Consider the following 9,511-nt stretch of genomic DNA (forward strand, 5'->3'; position numbering starts at 1 on the left):
GTATTGAAAACAAAACAAAAAAAGGTTGGATCACATTTCCTGGAAGTGCTCTGGCTGTGATTAAGACAGCATTAGAGAATTCTTTACACAAAACAAACACTGAAACACATCTCGCTGGAGTCCCGTCTGTTCTGAAGCCAGACCTCCCACATGATCTGCAACTGCTTCCTGAAGTCCAGCCCCCCCCCCCCTCCCAAAATCCTCATTTCACAGAGGACCAGGATTCCCCACGCAGACCGCAGGAGCCCGGACTTTAGCAGTGACATTCCTGTGGTCCTTGCGGGTCTGGAGGGGGGGACTTAACCTCTGCCGTTCAGTCGCCTTTGTCTGCTCCTGCCCCTCTCCCCTCCCCTCTCCCGCAAACTCCAAACACAGTCCACCACCAGCTCCTTTATGTAACGTGCTTTTCTCAAGGCACAAAATGAATGGAACGCATTGACTGAGGATGAGGTGGAGGAACTTGGCCTACTTAAGTTAGTGATCAAGTAAAATTGATGGCTCTTCAAAGTATTGTAACTCCAGTCAAAGTAAAGGTACTTAAATGACATGACTTAATTACATTATTTGTGAGGTTTAGTTATGCAACTTTAAACAGATGTATTGTTGCTTGCGATTCTGCAGCCACTATACAACCCACTGATTATGTAAGCAGCTCCGGGGCCACCTGGGGGTCCACAAAGGCACTGCAGGGGGTCCACTAAGTGACACAACACAACTTTATGTATATGTTTGTATGCAATTATTAACCAATATTTGGTCTACACTTACTATTTCATGTAATCTGTGAGCAGAAAAAAATATTTCCCAAACTTTTTGGGACGTGACCCACAAAATCCCTAGACCAACAACCCAGGTCCCCACTGTAAATATAATTTAAGTAAATAAATAAGTATTTATAATAAATTCAAGTGCATAACATTTAATGTTTGTTTTGATGTTTAGCTTAATTTCACCAATACATATATACCGCTTTCAGTCAAAAATACATAAAATTCATTATGAATTTTTAAAATTATTGTCTTGAAAACACCTCACAACTTCCACCTCAGTGTCTAACAACTGTCCAAGGGGTCCTGACTCAATAATTCTGACAGCTCCTGCCACAAGTACTGTTGCTCATTTGTTCACAGTTTAATGAACAAATGGACTGGAGCAATGCATCGAGTCTGGAAACTTCTCGTTTCTGCATCGATCCCAGCAGCATAAATGATAATTATTACAATAGAACAAGAGAATCATTCAGTATTGGTTTTGTTAACCAATTACTGGCTCCGATTTTTGTGTGAGTTCTTGGTCAAACAGGAGGTTTCCATAGTAAACAAAGGATATTAAGCTGTCATCTGAACTTGGTAGTTGGATGTTGGACATGTCTCAGCCTCATTATCACCACACTCTCCTTTAGCCCTGTGCATACTGGAGGTTTAAATGCCCAACTCAGTACAGATGACAGTTCAAGAACCTTCGTCTACAGGCATTGGTGTCCAGTCCAACACAGTTTAGAAACATGTATGTCATGGCAGTTCCGTCAGGTGATCTTTCTTTACTTCCCCTTCATTCATCGTAATTCATAATCTCATCTCTTTGTTAGTTGGTGTATTCTCCCGTGGATTACAAGCTCCTCCGTCATCACAAATTGCATTACTCTGACAGTAATGACATGCTGCATTACCATTATGTAAACTGTGGTAGATCAGTTATTGGTTCAATATGTTTCCTAATGCACTAATGAGATGCTCCATGTAAAGATGTGCGTGTGGTAGACAGCAGATGGAGCGTGTTATGTAATCTCGTGGATGTAAATGAAATGCACTGATTAGCCTGGATCAGCTTTAGACGACGAGACGTGCCTCTTGTGCTGAAGTGAAGGAGATAAATGCACTGGCAGAGGATGGTGGAGACAGAGTGTGTGCTGATGTTTTCATACAGAGACGTAAAGAGGAGTACAGTGTGGAGCTCTGAGCGGGGGAGAGGACAGTATCTGTTGTGCGTGAGTCTGGTGCATTTTCTGCCCAGCAACAGGTTTGTGCAAGTGCTGGCTCCTCTGAAAGTGGATGCTATTGACTTGTTGTAGTAGTCGAAAAAACAGAGATGATAAATACTGAAAAGGCAAAACAATGAGATTGAAGAGGCTTCGATGGTATGGTCCCATAACCGGAAGTGTGTCTTGCAGTTGTGTCCGTGAGCAAGACCTTTTCCCAAATGCTTCCTCCTATAGATAATCAATTGACATTATAGGGAATAGGGAGAAGAGGCATTAATATTATGCAAATCAATGTAAAAGTATTCAAGGTAACGGAATACCAAGGTAAAGGTTAAGGCATACTTTATTAATCCCCGTAGGGAAATTCATTCTCTGCATTTGACCCATCCTCAATGCCGCTGGGGCGACCTGTAGGGGCAGTTAGCCAGCGTGGGCCAGCGCTCAGGGACCCATCACCATGATGAGCAGCCAGGCTGGTGGTCAGAAACACCTGGCTGGAGGATTCACCTATTGTACATGTTTTTAGTGGTAGGGGAAACCGGAGTACCCGGAGGAAAACTACGTAGTACGGGGAGAACATGCAAACTCCACACAGAAAGGCCAGGTGGGAATCGAACCCAGACCTTCTAGCTGTGAAGCACGAGCGCTAACTGTTGTACTACCGTGCCGCCAAATAAAAAACTACATTTTAAAAATTTTAATTACAAAAAAAATACATTACGAATTCCATCATTTTAAGGCAAGTATTCAGTGTTCTGTAACTAAATACTAATTCAAAGTATTTAGTTGAATGGTAGTTGATAATAGTATAATGAGCAGCATATTATTCATTTACTAACTTGATTATCAATACAAAACGAGCAACCCTTAATATAAAGCGCTACCAATTTTTCTCCTTAAATATATTGAAAAAGTAAAAACACCTTTGTTCACTGTGCATCTAATTATAAAGCCTTTTTACGGCGTATTGCACCTAGAAAACTGTGAAGCGTGTTCATAAACTAATCCCTGTGAAGAACCAGGATGTTAGAGAGGTGTTAGTTACATTGACAATCACTCATGTGTGCATGTTTCAATCATTGAGGACGGTTTCCTTCAAATACAATCCAGTCCAACTTTATTTCTATTGTACAATAAAAAAAATAAAAAAAGATAATACAATAGAAAAGAGTATGTATTATATGACCAAAAATTCTCTGAACAAAGCTAAAACTTACAAAACGACAAATACTTTCACGTGTTCCAGGGAGACATGAACTTGAGCAATGCGGCCGAGGGCAGCTTGCCTCTTCATCTAGGACCTGCTCCACGCTATAATATTGTAAAGGGAGGATAACCATGTAATCTTGTCTACACACGCTTTGTCTGAGTGAGCCGAGCCCTGTCATCCACACAATTACATTTTCACCGTATTGTTACACAGGCTTCAGTTTGGCTTTGTGTGAAAATTAGGCACACATTCCCCCCAACATTTAGTGCTCCACTGAAAAATGAGAAACCACCTTTTTCAGCGTATGAATTCATCAAAGGAAACTGAATTGAACCTGCACCAACTCATCATCAAAAAATAGGAAAATAGACGTGTAATTGGCTGAAATGCTAAAAATAGAAACAACAATGGAAAACATGGTGATAGCTGCTGCCAATATAACTAGACTGGTGTTATTAGTGCTGCTATTTTATAAATGTGGTAAAACAATATATAATAAAATGAGTTTATTTGCATATGACATGACACATTTTCCCTCTAAAACATAGTTAGCACGATTATATTCAAGATTTTGCTAAAGATCGTACCCTGCTTTCTTTAGTTTGGCCATTTTTGTTTCATTTCCTTATTGGACACCGACAGGAAGTGAAGTTTTCTGCCCAACACATGCATTAAAATTGCTGCCTCAATGAAACAAAATGATAACCATGCAACTGATGGACTTGCAATCAAAACATGTCATATGCACTTTAAAGGTGCATTATGCAACTTTGTATAGGAAAAAAAGAGAGTTGATTTTTGTGTGTGCTTGACTTTGTAGTGACCAAGAGGCTGTATGAGTGGTCAGCATGGCGCCTTTACTTTCGATCACAGTGGTCTCAACAACGCTCCAGGATAAACAGTTTTGTTGGTTTACGGTGAGAGGCTCCATCAGCAATGAAAACCTTCGAAACAATTGACCCTGGAGTGTTGTAGCGACGACTGTGATAGAGAGTAAAGGCGCCATACTGACCACTCACACAGCCGCTGAGTCACTACAAAGTCAAACGCACACAAATATCAACTTGTTCCTCCACCTAAAAAGTTGCATAATGCACCTTTAAGTAAATCCTGCTCAAAGTGGCACTGTGAGGCTTTCTTTTGGAGGAAGTGATAATTAAGATATGGAAATAATGTCTATGTAAAGAAAGGCAGTAAGGAGAGAGTGACTTTGAATTTACCTGGAGTGCCCTCTGTAGGAAGTAGTGGGAATGAGCACAATGAGAACGGGTCAAGCAATGGATTATGGGCTTTCAAAATGTGGAGGACAGTTTTGCGTTTCATTTATGACACAAAAAAACGTGTAATTTAGATAGGATAACGCTAAACTGTTAAAAATACTACTAGGTATGTTTATGATAGGGGACTTTGTTAGCTAGTTTTTGTTGATGTTTAAGTAAAGCGTAAATGAAAAATTTAAAAAAGTGTCCACCTGGATTTGGCTAGCTGTTGGTCTGGTCAGGTCTAGCAACAGGTTCAGCAACACCATGTGCCCAAAGAAAAAAAAAAATCAGCCGACTACCTGAACATCCTGAATGACCAGGTTATTTCTTCTTCCCTGATGACAAGGGGTTATTCCAAGATGACAATGCCAGGATTAATCGGGCTCACGTTGTGAAAGAGTGGTTCAGGGAGACATCATTTTCACACATGGATTGGCCGCCACAGAGTCCAGATCTTAACCTCATTGTGGATCTGTGGGATGTGCTGGAGATGGCTTTGCACAGTGGTCACTCTCTCCCATCATCAATACAAGATATTGGTGACTGTATTTTGACTGTAAATCAAAGCTCAAAGTCAGTCCAACGAAATATTATTGTGACCTTTTTTTTCCGGCGACTTTTATTTTTTTGTTCAGTCCCTCTTGCCTAAAAGCCCATTACTGTTTGAACCTATGTTGAAAAATAAAAGTATGTTCAAGCACACATCATAAAAGTATTTTCAAGTGTAAAAAGTTACTGACTTTGGCTGTGACTGTAAAACAGACGCGGCATGTGTCCCAGAGCTCACCCCAGTTTACCCCCTGCGTTGGTGAACTTCCCATTCAGGGGTCACAGTCCGGGTAACTCGATCCTAACCCCGTCCCGCCAGGCACTCTCACCCCTCTGTCTGCAGGAACCTGTCCCAACACACTGTCACAACATCCCCTTGATTCACTGCAGAGGACGAGTGGTCAGAGCGCTGCAAAAAATGAGCGTACTATTTCTTGTATTCTTCTTCACTTGTGCATAATGTCCATTTAAAAAGTAATTAAGAACCATCGCTTGTTTTCCAGGCTACAGTTTCCTCCAGTGACGTTAAGAAAATTGCTCTTTGAATGAGATATAATTTTCTCATCCCATTGAAAGGACTGCCCCCCTTATTTACAGCAAGCTAAACAATCTTAGCGATCAGGATTCATGTCTCTTTCTTTCCTTTTCATTTTTGTGATTCAATCATCTGAGAGAGCCACTCAAAACACAGCCTCCGCGGCCCAATTCAAATTCAAGACAGGCAAAAAGCTCGCTCTTCTATTATATTTCGAGGGTTCTCTCAGCTATATCTGCATAAAAGTGAATAAAAACAGCAAGAGAAACGCTCTTTGTACACAAATGTTCAAGAGCGTCCCTCCAAATGATCTCGAAATCAATTACAAACGTCATAGGTCCAATTAGTAAAACCTCTGAATTAGCCATTTCATTGATTCACATTTTTGCATGAGTTTATTTTGTGCAGTGTGATACCTGGCGACACACAGGGAGCGCTGAGGTCATCCATAATGGGCTCCATTTACTCAACACGGGCCCAAACGCCGGCTCATTTATCATAGTGGACACATGTCGGGACGTCCCATTCCTCACACGAGAGCTAACTCGGGTCACCTCCGGCTCTGGAGAGGGCTGCGGTGAATGAGATTATTCCACTAAACACACACACACAGTTAAGAGGCAGGTAACAGGGTCACGGCTGTGCACAGAGAGCGGCTTTTTAAAAGTCAAACCACAGTCAGTTTCCACGGGAGCTCCCTTAAACTTTATCCAAAACAACAATTCTCAGGTCAGGCCTTTGAGTGGGGGGTTTGCATGCTCTCCCCCTTTCTGGGAGTGGGTTCCCTTTGGGTGTTGAGGATTTTTATATATTTATTTTACAAAAACACCCAGGCTGCAGTTAATGCTTGTGATTTGTTAAACACACTATTGTTTTAACCTTTTAACCTTAACCGAGTGCATTTCACAGTGTACCCCCTCATTTGAAAGCTAAGATCTTCAAAACTAATCTAAGCTTCTTCCTTGTTATGATTGTCACAGCACTGTCCTATTTGTTTGCTTTTTCACGTTTTTCTTGCTCGGTTTTGGTCACATTTGATCACAGCAAACCCGTGCCTGAATCAAACCACATTTTGTCCAGTTTGGCTTTACCCGAATCTAAAAGCTTCTTGAAAAAATTGTCAAAACGGCGACAAAAACGCAAAAAATAAGTGATGAAAAAGTGACAAAAACGCAAGAATGAACCACAAAAAAGTGACAAAAGCGCAACAAAAGAGCAATTGAAAAAAAAAAAAAAAAGCGACAGAAGAGTGATGATGAAAAACGTTGAAAAAAGTCGTTAAAGCCGAACTGGAGAAAATGTGCTCTGTGAAGGTGAGGGGTAAATTACGCACTAAAAACAAAATGCGAACAAAACACTGCAAAAAAAAAAAAGCTGTGAAAACATGGCAACAAACAGCAACAACAACATGGGAAAAAAATGCAACAAAAATGTGATAAAACTGCAACCACAACGAAGAAGCTTAGATCAGTTTTGTAGGTCTTAGCTTTCAAATGAGGCGTTACTCTGGCCCTATAGGCTGTAAGCTCCAGTCGGGAAGCTTTAAGATTTAGGTAAAACTGGAGAAAATGTGCTCGGTTAAGCTCACAATGTCCTTGGCCATGTGGATGAGAAGCTTTTTAACTACTGCTATTACTGCTAAGTGCTACCGACCCCTTTAAACGATTGTAAAGCTACTCCCACTTCTATACTATGAGCCTAATACCAGCTTATAATTACATTTCTTCTTTGCGATTAAGCTTAATAACTTGTTCTACTAATTTACACTGTTGTGTTTGTAATAATTGGTGTACTTTAATGAACAGACCTTTTTCCATTCGTACTTTCAAGATGATATGTTTATTATGTTTCTGAACTTAAAAGATGTAAGGAAGGAGGAATAACCATCACATATGTAAATAACAATTATTATATTTGTTCACAAACATACAATTTATTTAGCAAAGAGACCACAAGTAATTCATTTTAATTGGACTTTTCTTTAACCTTAATTCGTTATCAGACTCATTATAAACCCGACCTCATTTGTGTGTACTTTAAACATAATTATCCTTACTCAAACAAATATTCCCGTTCTTTTTAATCCCTGTAATCTTCGGCACAGCCTTGATTTCATCAGTCTCTCCCTGCCTCGGCTTTGTGTTTTCCAGGCCTTTATAACTCTCGTCCCCATAGGCCTTTTTGCTGTAGTGCTGTAGCTGCCTTCAGTGCCCTCTCGCTCACGCAGTTGAAGGCAGGAGCAGAAGATAGAAGCTCATTGGGGACCCACATAAGGAATACTGCAATACTTCGACTAACTACATCTTGCAGTTGCCAAGATCCGATCCAGTGTCTGTCAAGGGAAAATGGAGAGGGTAACGCCGGCTGTGTTGATTTCAACACCACAAAAGGAGTTTAATGTCGAGGTGCGGGTGCACGACCAGCCAGCAGGGGGACCTTGAAATGATTGTTTTTCCCCGATATATTATTGTTAAATGCTTTGATGTAAAAAATATATCTACATTAAAACAATAACGTTTGGCAATACAGTGCATCCAGAATGATGACCCATAATGATAAAGTGAGAAGAAAAACATAGAGAATTACATAACAAAATGCGGAAAAATTAAGGGGTGTGAATGCTTTCTGGATATATTTTGAAAACACATCCTCTCTGTGTTTTAACATGTTCAAATACTAGTTTCACTGAAAACATTTGTGATGCTGATTTACTCACAGTTACAATGGCATTTTAGGCAAGGCACATTTATTTATACAGCACATTTGATGCACAAGGCAACGCAATCTGCCTCACAGCAACACTAAAAACACAATTAAAAAACACAATGAAACAAATCAATATTATATATCCTAAAAATATATAAAAATACATACATAGTTGCATTCAAATTAGTTAAAATACAGTCAATTGCCATCAGTAAACAGGCACGCTTTCAGCCTGGACTTAAACATAGTCAGAGTTGAGGCCTGTCTCACATTCTCACTGAGGCTGTTCCACACCTTTGCTGCATGAACCTGAAATACAGCCTCACCGTGTTTAGTCCTCACTCTGACGAGACTTGTACACAAGCAGAGCTGTTTGAAAGTCTTTTCTCTGAGCGACAGGAAGCCCGTGCAGAGACCGGAGCACTGGACTAATATGGCCGTATTTCCTGGTTCTGGTCAGGACTCAAGCAGCAGCATTTTTAATATGCTGCAGATCACACAGCTCGTTTAGCGGGAGAGAGAGGTGACATAGATAGAGGCAAACAACTGTTGCCGTGCCAACCATGTTATATCAATAAGAAATGAGTGAGTCAGAATACTGTGGAACATTCCCTCTATTACCTTAAAGAATGTATCAAAACTAACTTTCATTACATTTTATGCTTTACTGAAGTAAAACTACGATTATAACTTACAACAGATGTTATCCATCAAAGAAAGTCAAAATTACAAAAACAATTGTTTTATTTTTTCATTCCATTCTATTTTATCCTTTTGAATACCCTTATATTTATTTCAAATTACATGTCACACAATTGCATGGGAAAAAAAATCATAGTTTGTGAATGTACCTTCACTGACAATGGTAATAACAAACTGATTCTGAAAACAGTAATGGAGTAAACATTACAGCTCCCTCTCTGATCACACGCTCACTGCCAAAAACCTAAGCATCTGCTTCCAAATGAGATCAAAGTGCTCCTACTTCATGTTCACACACCAATCAAGAAGGTAAAGGCAACCCGAGGTCATACAAACCTCGAGCCTACCTTTAATTTAAAACTGATTAGAATAGACGCAAACTGACTTTTTTGCGCGGGATACTCCACAAATCTTACTCCAGACAACCCACTGGTACTAGGTTGAGGACATTATTTCGCAGATATGGGGCGTCGCTGTGTTGATGCAGTTTGGACTTCTTGCACTTCTATGGCGGTGGACTAGTTTTTATTTAGGGGAGGACTTCTTCATGCAGTGGTTCAGTGAGG

This window comes from Gobius niger (genome assembly GCF_951799975.1).
Source record: "Gobius niger genome assembly, chromosome: 1".
NCBI classification, from domain to species: domain Eukaryota; kingdom Metazoa; phylum Chordata; class Actinopteri; order Gobiiformes; family Gobiidae; genus Gobius; species Gobius niger.